The sequence below is a fragment of the Heloderma suspectum genome, chromosome 2 (assembly GCF_057233095.1).
Source record: "Heloderma suspectum isolate Gila_16-S chromosome 2, 16-S_ref, whole genome shotgun sequence".
NCBI classification, from domain to species: domain Eukaryota; kingdom Metazoa; phylum Chordata; class Lepidosauria; order Squamata; family Helodermatidae; genus Heloderma; species Heloderma suspectum.
This window is the reverse complement of record NC_139459.1, coordinates 130056476-130073988: the sequence shown is the minus strand read 5'-3', so window position 1 is coordinate 130073988 and position 17513 is coordinate 130056476.

Sequence of the window (17513 nt, the reverse complement as noted above, 5' to 3'; positions counted from 1 at the left end):
ATGTTTTTTTTCATAGCTACTTTCTATAAATAACCCAAGTTATTTATTGAGCTATAGAATTTTTTGCCCCTTGCAGGGAATATATTCTTTAGATAAGTATACCGTTTATTTGTGTAGATGACTGGTTAGGCTTTGGCGCAAGTATTAACTGAGGTTTATGTATATGGAATACCAGGAAACATTTTTGGATGCATCTCATGTTGAATCAATGAATTGACAAACAACTTTGCTCTGGGATATTATACTGCCTGCTCTTACTGTAATCGCTGAATGCCCTTCAAGTAAAAAATTGTACCAGGCTATGCAAAATGGCCCAGAGTTACAATCCTAAACCCAGTTACCCAGGAATAACACCTAGTGAACTCAGTGGGACTTCTGAAAGGACATCTATAGGATTGTGCTGTAAGGCATTTTGATGCCCAAGGCAAAAAATACAAATGGTGCTCCCATTGTGGTAAAAATAATAAAATAAACTAACTGGAATCCTATGCATGTCTGCTCAGTCACACTACTTGCAGTGGTTCTTACTCCCAAGTGAATGCGTATTGCAAGCTCATTCATTCATTTGTTCATTCATTAAGAGAGCAACCCTGTGGCCCCTAGGGGCCACAGGGGGGCATAGGATAGTTTGGATTCCTGGATCTGAGGCTGGAGGCAGCACTCCGACCTCGGAGCCAGGAGTCTGAGCTCCTTGCCCCCTCCCCCTCGCAGCCGCACAGAAAGAACTGTGCCAGCTGCCTCTCCAAGGTTGCAAAGGCGACCTTGGAGAGGAGGGAAAGGAGGTGGTTCTGTGGGCAGGGAGGGGATGGGACTGGGGAGGCTGGCTCACAAAGAATCCTCTGGCCTCCCCAGACTCCTTCCTTCCTGCTCCGCAGAGCCCCAGCTAGACAGGTGAAAAAGCCATCTAGCGACAGTGCAGAGCAGGAGGAGTGTGGAGGCGAAGATCACCTCTGCGCTCCTCCCGCTGGGCATGGGATGCCCATCAGCCTCCGAATTCAGAGGCTGACAGGCATCCCAACAGGGTTGCGCCCTAACTGTTATAGTTCTGGTTCATTACTGGTAGGGAATTTCCATGATACCCACCAGCAAAAGTAACTGGATGGGTTGGGGTGCATCAGGATATATAGCAAGGAATGCTGACAAAGGCAGACATCAGTTTGTTTATTTATTCCATTTGTATTGCACCCTGCCTCTAAGAAGCTCAGGGAGTCATGCATGATTCCTCCATTATATCCTCACAACAACCTTGCGAGGTATCCTAGTCTGAGAAATAGTGACTGGCCCAATGGTCACCAAGTGGTCAATGCTCACGATTTGAACCTGGGTCTTCCGAGTGCCAGTCAACATTCTTACCACACCGCCACACTGACTGCTATCCTGTGCACTCTTCTTGGGGCTCGTCTCATTGAACACCATGGGATTTACTTCAGAGTACATATGCATAGGATTGTGCTGTAAAGCCTGGATCCAATGAACAGTGAGCAGAAGGGGGAAAACATATATTAGTGCTGTTCTGTGAACTCCTGTAGAAGCACTAGTGGCAATGTATTGGGGCTTGTATTACAGTACAAGAAACACAGTGAATACAGATAAGTGGGACCTGCAACAAAAAGTTGTAGTATGGAGGGCTCCTGTTCAGAGTTCCTGCCGCTCCATTCCATTCCACCTCTCCCAGGCTCTCTGCTGTTTGCCTCTCCAATAGTCAGCCATTATTCCTTGACCACTGCACATGCAAGTCCTCATTAGGCTGATAGAGGGGGTGTTTCACTCATCCCAGGTTCCTTTTTTTCTTCAGACTACAACTTCCATCAGCCCCTGCCAGCATGGCTAATGGTCAGGAATGCTGGAAGCTGTAGCCCAAAACATCCAGAGGGCACTAGGTTAGGGAAGGCTGTTCTAAGCAGTGGAGGAGGTTCACATTTCTTTGCCCTGAAAACAAATGCCTTGGAATGCAGCAAATATATGTTGAAACCACTTCCACAGCACTTGAAAGAGTGCCATGAACCTATGCAGCTGTTTTCTCCCCCCCCCCAATTCCTTGTATAGAATTTGGGAAATCAAAGCCAAAGCCAGTGGCCAAGAAGCACTCCTCTGAAAACATTTCCCCAGCGTGCTGGCTGTTCGGCGTCATGGAGAGCCAGTAGTGTGGTGTGGTGGTTAGAGTGTTGGACTAGGACTCAGTGATTTGCATTCCGATCTCCACTTATGCCACAAAGCTCACCGGGTGACCTTGGGCCAGTCACACATATTCAGGATAACCTACCTCACAGGGTTGCCGTGAGGATAAAAGACCCAGTGTGGTGGTTAGAGTGCTGGACTGGGGTGTGTGTGTTTGTCTCCGCCAGCGATTTACTCCAAGCCATCTGCGTGTTGAGGTTGTTAGGGATACATGATGTTGTGGCCATCCAGCAACCACCCTGGAGCTTATCAGGGAAAACTGGATTTCCTGAGGCTGCTTAAAGTCCGATTATTTTCCTTAAGTCGGGTTCTCCCTGGTATAGTTGCTGTGTGCCCCAAGCCCCGCATTTACCTCAGGTATGCTAGCCCTGCCCAGGGGTATGCCATTCACTGTGACCCTGGTCAAGGGGTGTTTTCTGCCCCTGTGTTTCCCAGCATAAACCAATTAGTGTCTCCTCGGAAGTAACACCCATTGTTCTCAATTAGGCTTGTCTGCCAAATGCACACATAGGAAGTAATTACTTCCCCCCTCCATTACAGCGATCAAGTGCAGCAACGCTTTAGGAAGCTTGGGGCTCCTTTTGAGCCTTGTCTGCCAAATGTGCACATGGAAAGTAAGTACTTCCTGTCTCCGTTACAGAGAAAAGCAGGGAGAGCCTGGAGTGGGGAAGCCTCTCTCATCGGTAGAGCAGCCCCTGCCACACAGATGACGTTCCCTTCAAACCCCCCCCCCCATACCAGGAAGCATGTTGTGTGAAGCAACTTCAAATGGGGTGATGCACACTCTCGTGGAGCCCTACCTGGACAGAAATCGGCTTCTAGAAAAATGCGGGTAAGCCATTCCTCCCTTCTTCTTCTGTTGTTGAGGAGACATGGCCTGGGACTCAGAAGATCTGGGTTCTAGTCCCCACTCAGCCATGCAGCTCCACTTAGGTCATGAAGCTCACTGGGTAACTTTGGGCCAATTACTGACTCTCAGCCTAATCTACCTCACAGGGTAGCTGTGAGGATAAAATGGAGAGGATGAGGTTCATATAAGCCACTTGGGTTCATTGCAAGAGGAAAAAAGGTGGGATATAAAAGTAATATCAACAACAACAACAACAACAGGAGTGGTTGTGGGGAGACATGCACACTGGCTCTGAGCTACCTTGGGGAAGGCTAATATTAAAATATAACAAACTGATATATCTGCCTTAGTCAACAGTGCTGGCCCATCCCAATTCATCCAGTTACCGACCTATTCAGTTACCAACCCATCCAGTTACCCTTGCTGGTTGGTATCAAAGAAATTCCCTACCAGTAATGAACCAGAGGTGGCCTTTGCAAATGTAGGATGCTTTGATCTGGTAGATTTGTGTGTGTGTCCAGACTGGCTGCTCCCATTTAGTGTGATGACAGGAAATGCCCTACAGTGGCGCCGCACATGCCAAACAGTTGTCAATACTGAAAATAGTGGGATGACAACACCTCATTTAGAGCTTCATGTATCATCAGAGTTTTGTATTCGCCCTAGAGATGATCCATATAGTGGCTTTTTTATGCTGAAACCTGAAATGCTCTGCTAAAGGTATTTGATTAATTGCAATCAACAAGATCAGATGGACTGTAGGGAGAACCTTCTTCTGACAAATTCTCCCTCCCCCTCAGACACTGGGTGCATCACAGGGGGGTTTGTATTGTACTATCCCCCTGCCTCAGGGCATCTCTACACCAGCCTAAAATCCTGCATTTAAAATGGGGCTTTCTGCTTCTGTTTTAAATGCAGGATCACAACACCTCCCGTTTTCATATGCTTCCTTCTCCCCCACTCCCTTCCCCTTCCTTCTGCCCATATCTGAGTCTTCCATTATCTTTCATTGATCTCTCTCCTCTTCCTGCCACTTTTACTCTTTTCATGGGGGAAACTGAAGCGGAACACAACATTTGATAGCTCATTATCTGTGATCTATTTAAAAACAGAACAAAGGACATTTAGTGCAGGAGGGTCATGGCAGGGTCACTGCATCATGTAAAGAGCCCGCAAACTTCCATGAAGGAGCAATCTCAATCACAGAATAAAAGCTCAGTGTGATGGAGCCCTCAGTCAGGGAATTTTACAGGAGGTTTCAGACATCGTCATCTTCCACTTGTAACCCTCCTGTGTTTCCCCACTACTTCTTCCACCCTTTACTGCAGCTACTTTGAGTCCCATTTTCCTGGAAGAAAGGTGGGGTACAAATCAATCAATTAATCAATCAAACAAACAAACATAAAGGGGAAAAAAAGATGGAATAGCTCCACAGTGCCTTCTGACTGGTAATGCCGGGAGCCCTCCATCTGGAAGCACCCACTATGTATTTGCCAGTGATTGTGGAATGGCTAAGGAAATCATTAGATATTGGAAACATGGAAAGAGTGATAAGGGGAAAGAAATGGACTAGCAGGACATTTGGTAACAAAATTTACTTTGTAAAGTTATACTATTAAAACTACATTTATTACGTTTTTTTCTGAAAACTTTAATTTAAAAAAATGCTCCAACAATGTTATGAGATCAATGGGAAGGACCCTTATTTAAGCTAGTTCAACTTTGTACAAAACTATTGGACAGCTTTGGCAATTTTTGTTTGTTGGAGGCATGGCTGCCCTTTTGGCTGAGACTAGGGAGCTGTATGGGAGAGTCCCCACAATAAACTAGTGGGCCATATGGAAGACCCCCCCCCCAACCAATAAGCAGACTGGAAGGAAGCTAAGCTGAGCTGAAGAACCTGGTGTGGTAGCTATAGCAGGCACACATCCTCTGTGGATTGAGAGCAAGAAGGGGGTTATGTAGGATATTCTCAGCTTCTCATGTTACATTTGTTCTTTCCAGTAAATCCATTGCTGATTGAATAAAATGCCTTCATAAGCCTGCTTCCTCCTCCTCCTCCTTTTTTTACCATTCCCTCTTGATCTCGAGGCATGGACCAGCATGTTCTAGCTTTGTGTGCTCCAGCGCACCCTTCTCAGACAGCTGGAATGTCTTTTAAGACCGATACACTCCCGGCCCTATTTTTGTCCGTCAAAATGTCTTGTTGTCTGATAGCAGCAGGAGCAGCATGAATTTCACTCCCCAAGTAGCAAAGATTGATTTCTCCTTTGAGTAGCCCATACTCTCCACAGAAGTATCTTTTCCAGTTATGTTTTGAAAGTCATCAGACACGCTGTTATAAATGATCACTGGCGATTACTGGAGATGCTGCAAAATAATAGTGAGCAGAAGAGCATCTGTAATTTCCACGGCTGGTTTGCAATCATCACTCAAAATGAACCCTGTCTGAATGGGAAGGTAAAACTTTTCCACTACCACTCCCCTCTCCCCTCTTTCTACACTGTACTACTCCCTAACATAGCTGAAATAGACACTGTCTAATGAATTTTTATGCAAAATTCCGGGCAATCCACTTGCACTATAAGCAAAGCTGTCTGTGTGCAATCTTCGAGGCTTCTTTTTTTTGGGGGGGGGGATGTGAAGCCTACATTTGTGACTGTATGTTGGGTTTTGCTATTGTCCAAGTGAAAATTCTTTCTTGTTTATGCTTTGATCCTATATGGAAGGATTACCTTGTTAATGACAGGCACTCAGTATCCCATCTTGCAGGTTCAGGCTCAAGCAGCCATGAAGTCCTCAGGTGGCATGAGCAAAGGAGCTGGGTAGGTGCAGAGTTTTGTAACATGGGCAAGGAGCTGACGCCAAGGCCATAGTAGTCCATAGCATTGGGGGCAAGACTGGACCTAGGTGAGCAAGACAGGCTGGGGAACAGACCACAAAGAAATATTGGGAAGAAAGCAAACATCAAGGAGGCAGGAAGCAGGTAAAGGCGCAGTCTCAAGAGCACTTCCTGTGAAACAGGAAGTAGAGTGGGATTGGCTCTCCTTGATCACCTGACTCCTAGGGTCAGACAGGTTCTGCACAGCAGTGCCTGTTGCTTAGCTTGAAATAAGGAACAATGGGAAGGAGAGCAGAGAGCCAGCACCTGGAGTGCAAGGGCTGCTGGTGTGAGTCTTGCCACGCCTCAAAGTTATTGCTCAAGCTAGGCAGTATCTATTAGGCAAGCTGCCACTTTGAGCTTCTCTGACTGATGAGGCATTCTTGTATGTACTAGAGCCGCAGCCATCAAGCTTTCCAGACCTGGGGCTTGCCTTTGGCTCAATCATACCTTTGATGACCCACTTCTTAATTCTTTTACTACATATTTGCTTGCATAGTGATGGTGTTGTGCACCACCTTATGTCAGGATGCAACCCAGTACTGGGTACATCCCATCAGTTGAAGACCAATGCAATGCTGTTCCTTAAAGCAGGTACATCTTTTGTTAATTTTTACTCTAGCGTAGGTGCCAGGACCTCAATCCAGATCTTAAAAGCTCCCCTACCCCAGAGGGTCTCAATCTGAACTGGGCTCCCTGCACCTACTCTATAGTCAAAATTTTAAAAAGTCATACCTGCTAGACACAGATTTAATATAATGTCCATTTTGCCCTTACAGTATTCCCCCCTCCCTTGGGGTTGTATCCTGTGTTAGTCTAACTTAAGCCCCATTCATTTCAATGGGTGTACACTAAGTAGGACTAACATTGGATACAACCCTTGGTGTCACTTCGAGGAAACTGGAAATGTTTCCATTTTCAACTGACAATGGTTTGTCATTATGTCTGAAATTGAACAAACTATGGTTAGTTTAAATTACGGCTTCTCCGAACAACCCAGCTTCCAACTGCGGTTTATGATCCTGTCTTGTTCAGATAAACCAACCTTCTCCAACATGATGCCCTCTAGATGTTTCAGATTACAACTCCCATCACCCCTATCATTGGCCATGCTGGCTGGGGCTGATGGGAGCTGTAGTCCAAAACATCTGGAGAGCGCCAGGTTGGGGAAACTGAGATAAATCATAATTGAAACTAACCCAGTTCAGAAGAAACAACAACAAACTCTGATTAATTTAAAATAAAAGTAGATACTTTTGATCCCCTCGTGGCCACAATGGAGGAGGGGAGGGAAAAAGGGAGCAGGCTTGTGCATGTAATGCTAAACTAGTGTTACATCCAAACTAGGTCATTGACTACTTTTAATGTCATATGCCCCCCCCCCCCCGCATCACTGTTATTTGCAGTTGTAAACACATTCATGCAAATTAAAGTGGCACATTTCGCATCTTTTGTAGTTTGGCCCTTACACCATGTGGCTATAGGGTGCCATAGTTTCCAATGAAGCTATGCTATAATCTATACAGATGTTGGTGACTGTTCACCTGGGGTATATTAAGAGTAACGTCTTTTAGACTTGTCACTGAAATTTGGGTGGGGCAAAGAACAATTCAAGTGGGTTTGCCAGTTTTAAGTTTTGTGGCACCCATTCAGAAGTTTGCTATGCTGTCAAAAAAATCTACCTATGAAACATGCTTAACATGAAAGAGCACAACCTATTCTTGTACCAAGTCCAGTGCCTTTTTGCAGAAAATGGCATTCTCAATGGTATTAGCTATTTGTATCAAACCATGTACATTCTCATAATAATTTTGGGGATGAGATTTAGGGGATCTCTACACCTCAAGTTTACCGCCCATTCATGGTTGCTCACTCACTGAATTGTGCGGGTCTGTCACATGTTGTCATTGTCCAGTCATTATTCCACTATTTCCTCCCACCTATCCCGTGTTTTCCTCCAACGGAAAAAACTGGGGTGTTTTTCCAGATATGCGCAAATGGAGCGCCATGTCCTCCCTGTGTATTTCTCCCCTAGCATGAATGAAGTGCTGAGTGTGGTTGCTGGGGGCATGGTCATGATGTCGAAAGTGGTGACACAGTTCTGATGGGCGTTCAGCCTTCCCGCCCCTGCACCATTTTGGCTCCTCGCCATTTTCAGCCTGCCTGTTCAAAACAGAGTGGCAGAGCAGCAGAACGGCAGTGGGGGGGGGCAGAGCGGAGGAGCAGCAGAGGGGCTGAGTGGCAGGGACTGGCCAAAAGCATGGAAGAGGGAGGTGGGGCCCGAGGAGATCGGTGGGGGGACTGTCCACGTGTCAGTCCCCATCCACCAGTAATGTGCAAGGGGACGGAAAGGGGCAGGAACCCAGGAGCAAGTATCGCTGAAACTGGAGTGTGTGTAATGCCTCTTCACGGAAACATAATGCTACGGGAATGGCCATCTACAGAGAAGGAAGCGCATGTAAAGGGAATCAGTTGTGATCCTGCATTTAAAACAGAAGCAGAAAGTCCCATTTTAAGTGCAGGATTTTAGGCTGGTGTAGAAATCCCCTTAGGGATGGCATTGAGTGTGGATGTCATGCTCCCCATATTTCAGAACCAGGGCTGATGGGTGGGCTCTCGACATACTTGTGCTGAGCGCCCCCCCCCCCGCACCAACAACCTCCCGGTGGCAGTAGCACTCCTGCAGCCATCACCATTTGCCTCCTCCTCCTCCTCCTCCTCCTCCGGGCTTACTGGCACCAGCAGTACTATAATTGGCTGGATAGGAGCTGCGCAGATGCTCAGCTCTGATTGGAGCTGGGCAGTCAGCACTTTTTATACCCTACAATGTATGCACCGCGGTGCGAAGCATAAAAATGGCAGTCATTTAGCTCCCTTCTGGCCCACTGCTGTGCTGCTGCAACCCAGTAAGCCAACCACCTGGAGCAGAGGGTGGCTAGCAGCGGCTTTATCAATAGTGCTGCCACTGGGGACCCAAGTGATGATGGTGGGCCCAGCAAGCAAGACGCCAGCTCTGGTGTCAGCTAGCCATGTGGAGCGCTGATGCCAGGCGTGCTCAGGACCTATGTGATTATTCCACAGGAGCACCGATCTCTCTGGGCACTAGTTCTGTCCACCAAGTGGCTTTTGTTATAAACAATTAAATGGGCTGGTGAACCAGGTATGCATGCCAAAGGCACACATTTCTTTCTCCTGTGTTGATAATGTTGCTATAGTACAGGGGTGCTGAACTTCTTTCAGCCTTTACTGCCAGCAACTGAGCCTTACAAGAGGCATTTCAACCATTTAGAATGGGGACAAAACTGCACAAAAGACAGGAAACCACCAAACAATTGCTGGTCAGGGGAAAGGGAGTGGAGTCACGTGGGGAATCCCAGAGGGCCGGATCTGAACCCCAGGTGGGTTGGAGTTTGTCCCCAGACCTAAGGTTCTGCAACCCTGATATAATACTTCTAATGAAGTATTTTAAAATATCACAATGAATGCTATTAAAATATACCTCTTTTCCTTTTTACAATTGACCTTCAATGTAGGGGTAGGTAACTTGTGGCTCTCCAGATGTTTTGGCCTACAACTTCCAGCGTAGCCAATGGTGAGGGAGGATGGGAGTTGTAGGCCAAAACATCTTGGGGGCCACAGGTTGCTCACTCCTGTTTTAATGGATAAAGTGTAGGCCTTTGGACCTTGTTAAATCTTGCTCCTCCCCTACTGAAATCTCTTTGTCTCCATCATGAATCTGAAAGGACACCACACCATCTTCATTCTCTTGGAGACTCAGTGGGACTGTGTGCCGGCCAGCTCATTACAAAAGGTAAGTTTTTAATGGTGTAAATAACCTGGGGGGACAACTGGAGGTAGAGTTGGAAGTGAAAAAGTTAAGGGTGAACACAGCTTAAGGGGAAATAGTTTGATAAGTGCTGAACTGTAACAATTTTATATGGTCTTACAACCAGTTGGCTCATTGGTATGAGTCTGTAAAGTTCATTCTTGATCCAGATCAATAAATCTTGAACCAACTGAGTTTTTGTAATAGAACTCATTGAAGAAGAAAACTCCATGGATTTGATTGCTTTCCCCAGCTTTTGAAACGTAAAGAACAAATGCCGTGCCAGAATAAAGATTTTATTCTTCTTCAGTTTGAGTCAGTGCAGTGCGTATTAAGTCATTCTCCCTGATTCATAGCTCTTTGTTTTTACCTCTTTGTGAGCAACTAGATTGGATCCATTCTAAGATACAGTAATCAAATTTTGCAAGCACGGCTTAAATGATACCTTGCCATCTTCTTCTGTAAGCATCTCTGTTAGGATTGTATCAGCATTTCCATTATAGCATTAACTCTACTACCATCGTCCTTGATTTATGTTATATATTCCTACGCTATATCACCAAATATTACTTGCTGTGTTTGACGCAGCTCTGCAGTACTGTATGCAGACTTGCTAATGTCTCCAGGGGACATTTCCACAAGTGCTCCCAAATCTCCTCCTTATGTTTTAAAGCACAGTTCTGCCTTTTCAGCAGACACGTATATATTGCAGCAAAACATTAGCTTGCATGGAAGCTGCATACTTGGTTAAAGATATACCCAAAATCCCTGCAATTTATCAACCTATATGCTGTCTTCAACTCATGAACTGATTTCTCCAATGTTTGCCCAACTCTAAGAGTTCAGGGAGTCTAAAGAAAGATGTCTGACAATGCCACTTTTTGGATGCATTACATTTGGGTATTTCTGACATCAGGGTGAAATACATGCACATAGAATTTGGGTGGGACCAGTGGCCATGGGGGCCACTTATGAATCACCCAAACACAGGACAAAAGAGGACACAATTTGCATAAAATTTGCATATGCTAATTTATATGTATAATGAAAATTTAGAAAAAATATAATTTAAATAGAAATATAGAAATAGAGTAGAATTATTATAATTTAAATAGAAATATAGTACAGCAAGTATAGTCGTCTGACCTGTGTGCCTTGCTCAGTCTGCTGTCCAGGTGCTGTTGATGGTTACCTTCAAGCCCCAGCTCTTCCTTCGGGTGGTTTTGTACCTTTAAACTAGACTTGGACTGGACTGCTCTTCAAATAGAGGATGCCTTCAAAATAGAGGACAGTCCTCTGGCAGCCCTCCAAATAGGGGCTTGTCCTTTGTAAAAGACACGGGGGCCCCTCCCAGTGGCAGCTTCATATATTTTGTACCAGAATGAGAAGTGTCAAAATGGCACCCTCCTCTGGTGTTTTTAAAGATGTTTTTATTCCTTTTCACACCATCAAACAAACAGGGGACACTTTATGGGCAGAGAAGAGGAACAGGATCATGGTGGAGGCTCTGCAGGACAAGTTGAGGGTGAGGAGGGAGGCCTGCCACCACATTCCCATTTCCCTCCTTCACATGTTCAGTATCTCCCTGTTTGGGTTGCATGAGCAGGGCTAAAGTATGATGGAGTGTATGTTGTGTTGGGGTTCTATTCTTCTAATGATCTCTAAGGCCTGGTTCACATGTGCTTGATTTCTTTACACTTGATAACTATTCAGTTCAGGGGTGGGGAATGTGTGTCCCTCCAGCTGTTGTTGGACTACAACTCCCATCAGCCCCACCATTGGCCATGCTGGCTAGAGCTGATAGGAGTTGCAGTCCAACAATATAGAATCATAGAATCATAGAATAGTAGGGTTGGAAGGGGCCTACAAGGCCATTGAGTCCAACCCCCTGCTCAATGCAGGAATCTAAGTCAGAGCATCCCTGACAGATGGCTGTCCAAACTCGTCTTGAATGCCTCCATTCAGTGTGGGAGAGCCCACCACCTCCCTAGGTAATTGGTTCCATTGTCTGGAGGACCACATGTTCCACACTACTGATATACTTGTATGTACATGTTGCAGCCTAGGTTGCTGGGTACACAAGATAACACCTTTTCTGTAGCAGGAACCTGGCTTTGGAACTCCTGTCCTTAGAAGGTCAGCTTGGCTCCATCTTTACTGAGTTTCAATGGACGGTAAGAGCTGCACTGTTTTGCTGGGCCTTTGATGGATTTTGATGTTGGTCTGTGACTTCTTTTAGATAAGGTTCTCTTTCTGCTTTTAGTTTGCTGTTGTGGTTTGTTGATTTTATTGTTGATTTCATTGTATTGTTGTATTGGTGTTTTAGATTGTACATTGCTTTGAGGACTTGGTGGAGAGAAAAGAAATCTATATATGTATTTCTAATAAATAAATAAATACCAGTACATGTTCATCACTCTCGTAGGTCTAACATCACAGACAGAACTTGCATCTCACCTTACCTCATAACAGCCACAATGCTTTTCAACAGCACTGTGGTGACTGTCAAACACTTGGCACTTACTTTTTCAATGTTATTAACATTTAATTTCAGTGTATGAAAATAATTTGTGCTCACACAGGAGAATGGAGCATGGTGTTGAGAGGAAGGATGAGAACAGACACATGATGGCATTAAACTAAATTAAATGTATAAAGACCACAACTATATTGATTAAAACTTCCAGGAAGGTTTTGGCATAGCATGTTACAGACCCCATTATCTCTGACAGCCTGTCCTCTGACAGTGATATCCCCCAGCCTATCTGGTGGGGGAGTAGTCTGAGCAGGAACGCCAAATTAGTATAGCCAATAGCATTGGCTGCTCCTTCCACTTACTCATGACAATCCGGGGCATGTGGCCAACACACACCAGCCCCTGAGATGGGCTGGCCTATGAGACCTTGCCCCAAAGGCCCCTTAAGAAGGCTCCCTGTGGGAAATGCTGGAGCTTACCCCTGAACACCCCCTGACTTTGGCTTTGGACTGGTGTCCCAACGCCAGAAGCAGGGCAAGTTGTGACTTAACAGAGAGAACAGAGTCAAGAGAACAATGAGAAAGGCAAGCCCCCCCCCCCGGCTAATCAGGGCTGCAGGTTCCTTCCAATCTCTGTCAATTGGCTACTGACCCTCAGTTCATAGCAAAGAGAAATATCCAGCAGAAACAAAAGTAAAAATGAGAGAAGGTTGATTAGAAAACACTGCCCAGGCCTTGAATTTATAGGCTAGGAGCAGAGTGAAGGGACGATGTTCTCACTCTGGACTGCTCCTAGGCCTGCCACTTGAGCTGCATGGCCTGAACCTGAATGGCCATGGTGCATCCTGGTTGCTATGGCATGGGCAAGTAGCAGACCTGACTCCGCCTACATCCTCCCACTTGCCACCTCTCGGGCACCAGGCATAAAGCGTTGTCTGCACCAAAGCAGGGACCTATGCTCACTAAATTAAGGCTGCATTCCTAAATACACATACTAGAAATGCAGAAGGAATTAAGTCCCACTGAACATCATGGGAATTCCTTCCTAGTAAAACACATATAAGACTGTGCTGTAAACATGTCAGAGTGCTTGCATTTAGGGTTTTCTTGATTGGCGTTTAGTTATAGTGACTCCCTCCCCTCCCCCTGGAATTCCCTTCTCCAAGTCCCCACCATAAAGTTCATGGCTTAATGGGTGGCTTTGGGGAGATCTCTTCCAGCAGCATAGTTTTATGATTTTATGCTGTGAATGCCATGCTGTCTTGAGTGAGCCAATAGAAGGTCCCCAGCTTCTTTAAACAGAGTTAGAATCACACCCCAAAATTGGCAATGGTTATGGTTTTGTTTGCTTTTTAAACCTACAGTCGTTTGACATGTGTCAACCAAAGTACAGCTCCTCAGTCCATTGCTGGCATATCAAGCTTGTCATGAGTTGTCTGCTCTGGTACTCGAAGGCTTCAAGTGATGGAGAATCATTCACATTTTTCAACAATCTGCTCCACTGGTTAATTACCCTGACTAATGATGACCACTAGCAATGGTGTGCTGGGAGCTGGAGATCTTTGCCTCTTTATCCCCACTCCTTGAATTGAATCCAACATAATTTCATCCCCATCATCCCTAATTCACACAGCTTGTTAAATCTGAAACAGTGCTTGTTCCTGTTTAACTGCAGATGAATGAGATTCTGGTACATTGACGTGGAATGTTTCTAATACCCTTTTCTTAAAAAAAAAATACCTTTCCTGGAATTCTGACCCTCTTTTAGCCAAATGGACACATTATCTGCCCTGCTAAGAACATAATTTTATTGTTATGCTACATCTCTATATGGGGCTTTACATGATGCAAATTTTACAGTTCAAGGGTGAGGACACGTTTGCAGTAGAAGCTAAGTGACATGAAATCCTGCATCTGGGATGCAAAGCAGCTATTTTCATGTGTCTGTCTCCATTCATGGGATACCCCGTAGCATGGCTTAGGAAGTCTAATTTCTTTTTATCTGTAGTCTGTTTTTCCCCTCCTTATAAGATTGCTGAGCTGCTTCATCCTAGGCCCCTCTTTCATTTCTGCTTCTTATATTTTAATTTGCTTCATAGTCTTACCGTTCACCCAAATCCTTCTATATGTATTTGATTCCGTTAGTTAAATCCATTGGCATCTCTCCTTCTTCTGTCTTTTTTTTTTTAAGCACCTCCTGACAGTCCCCCCCCCCCATGCATTTAGAAAATCATTTGGAGAAAGAATGCAAAGCAAATTTCATGTTTCAATTTGCAGATGCTCATGTCCTTCCCTGTACAGTTATAGGCACATCTTTCCACCTTTGTTCTCCAGACTGTTAGGATGTCCATTAACAGTAATAGGAGCTTGTTAGCCAGGTAAAAAGACCGTTCCTTCATCTCTCCTGCCCTTCCAGAATGAGACCATTAAAATGTAGGGAAAGGGAGTTCAACTGTAATGTGAAAAATTGAGAAAAAAATTAATTTTGATTTATTAGTGAAATGTGATGCCACTGCTAGGCAATGAAAGCCAGATTGACAGTCATGGGATATTAAAAAGCCTTTGTTCACCCACACAGCAGAGGACTGCCAGACGTGGCAGTCTTCCTGCTGCCCTGCCAATTTCCGTCATCTCCTTGCCAGTGATACAGCCTCAAGAGATGTCTGTCTCTCGCTTGCCTTTTTAATCATTGGACTTATTGGGCAATGGGTGCCAGTTAACAATGGTTAAATTCCCCACCCCACCCCCGCAAGTGTGAGAAACATGGATGGAGAGCATCAAACTTATTCCATAAAGGTAGCTCCATTACTTATCACAGTATCATCAGCTTGGTTTTGCTAATAGCAGCGGGGTAGTGGTAAATTTGGAAGTGCAGGCGCTCACCATTATAATCATGCTCCTAGGACAAGGGTAGGCAACCTTTTTGGGCTCGTGGGCACATATGGCAATTTGAGAAGGTGTCCCGAGCACCACCACAAAATGGCTGCCTGGGGAGGCATGGCAAAGGACAAGTAACCTGCCCAAAACACTGAGTACAAGGCAAAGGTGGAGTCTGAGCCCCAACACACTAAACAACTCATTTGAACCCACAGTTTTCAGCACCAGCAGAAACCTATTTCACACTCATTGCAGATGCTGGTAAGAAAATGTGTTAATTAAAAAGAAAGAAAGTTGGAGGGGTAGGACACATTGGTGGGCATCAAGCCCAGTACCCTGTGGGATGGTAGAAACTGTGGGACCTGAGTTCATAGAGTAGTGGGATAGGTGAGGGGAAAATATACTGTCCCTAAGTTAGCTTGTGGTTCATGAGGAGCCCTGTTCCCTGGAAAGAGGTGGTGGGAAAACCAGCAAGCAACTTATAAAACAAGAACCAGGGTTTATTTAACAAGGAAGGGGAAAGCAGGGGGGGGGGAGGGAGAAGGAAACATACATTCAAATGAATAAATGATTTAAAGGAAGTCTCTAAACAATAAAATGGCTGGAAGGGAGTCCAGTAGTTATATAGTCCACAAAGACAGGTTATTTCTTAAAACCTGCCCTAGCTGTGCAGTCCGGGACTCAGCAGTAACTGTAGGCCTCTGTTACCGACAGTTGGTTGTCAAGCATCTACCGAATGGTGAATGAGGGAAGGGCAGAATGTTGCCGCTGCTGCTGCTCTCTTTCTTCTCAGCCTCCTCAGGGAGCTCCTGCGTAAGATCTCCTGCCACCTGAGGCAGAAGAGCACATGTCCCACCACCTCCAATTGTTGCTGCTGTGTCTGTCTGTGCCCCCCGCCCCCACATCTGTCTCCCCCCAGCCTGCTGCCACATCCGTCTCTCCGCTGCCCACTGCCGCATCCATCTCTGAAGAGATGTGCCATCCAATTCAGCTCTTCATCTTCTGGCCAATTCAGCTCTTCATCTTCAGAGATCTCGTCTGCCCACCGCTTGCTCTGAGAGGATCCACAGAGCAAGTGGCGGTGGTGGCGGCAGCAGCAGTGAGATAGGCAGTGGGAGGTGTGGCAGAAATGGGGGTGGGTGGGCAGCACACAGCTGCAGCTGGTCCTCCTGGGGCCAGCCCTGACAAGCAAGGATGGTGGTGGTGGGGCCCCCAATCCGCCACTCCTTGCAGCACACCACCTGAGGCGGGTGCCTCACCCTGCTTCATGGGAGGGCCAGCCCTGTCCTCTGGATCTTTCTTTTCCACCTCTGTCTTTCCCTCTTCACAGTTTCCTCAGAACCTTTCTTCACAAACTCTGTCTCCTTTTCTCTCTTCACAGTCTCTTCAGAACCTCTCTCCTCTTCCAGAACTATCCCTTGCCCCATAGCGCCTCACGGTAAAAAAAGTGTTGAACTCCAGGCATTCCACCAGAGAGCTGCACTACACAGGATTCCATATAGTTATATCCTGCTTTTCTGTTATTTATACTCAAAAGGAGCTAACACTCCTTTGAGATCAAATGAACAAAGCGCTAATAAAATCTCACAATTAAGCTTAAGGGGCATGGCTGCCATCCTATTCATAGTAAGTAAGCTCTATTGAATGGGCTCTGAAGTAAGCTCTGTTGAACTCGGCGGTGCTGACTTCTGACTGCTGAGATTCAACTTGGAAAATGTACTGAGATGTAACCAAAGGTCTTCAGCCAGCTGAAATGCAACTATTAGCTTTTAATTAGGCATGTAAACAGTCTTAGAGGAGAAAGTCAGTTGTATTTGCTCAGAACTTGATGCCACAGTTATTGCAGAGTCTGGGGAGGTGTCCAGTGTTCCGTCTGGTTGTGTTTCCTGGGATCAGTTTCAGTTGTTGCAAGCTGATGATGTGAATAAGATGCTTGAATTAGTCCCGCCCACCGCATGTAAGCTTGACCCTTGCCCATCTTGGCTAATACGATCTAGCTAGGGATGTCGGAGAATTTCTCCACGAATCTCCGGGAGGCCGAATGCCAACGCATTCGGCCCCCCGAAATTGGTGGGACTTACCTTGTGCGAATGTCCCTGATGGCGGTGGCTCCCGGCGGCGGTTCGGCGACAGTGGCTGGTCTTCTGACTGGCTGCCGCCACCGCCATTTCCAAGTAAAAAAACAACAACAACAAACGTGATAGGCTACGTAAAGATTTACGTAGCCTATCACAGCTAGATTTTCAAAAAACACCATGATAGGCTACGTAAATGTTTACGTAGCCTATCACGGCTGACTTTGGGGGGGGGGAAGCGCGTACGCAAATGGCGGTGCCCATGGGCGCCGCCATTTGAGTACACGCTTCCCCCCCCAAAGTCAGCCGTGATAGGCTACGTAAACATTTACTTAAACATTTACGTAGCCT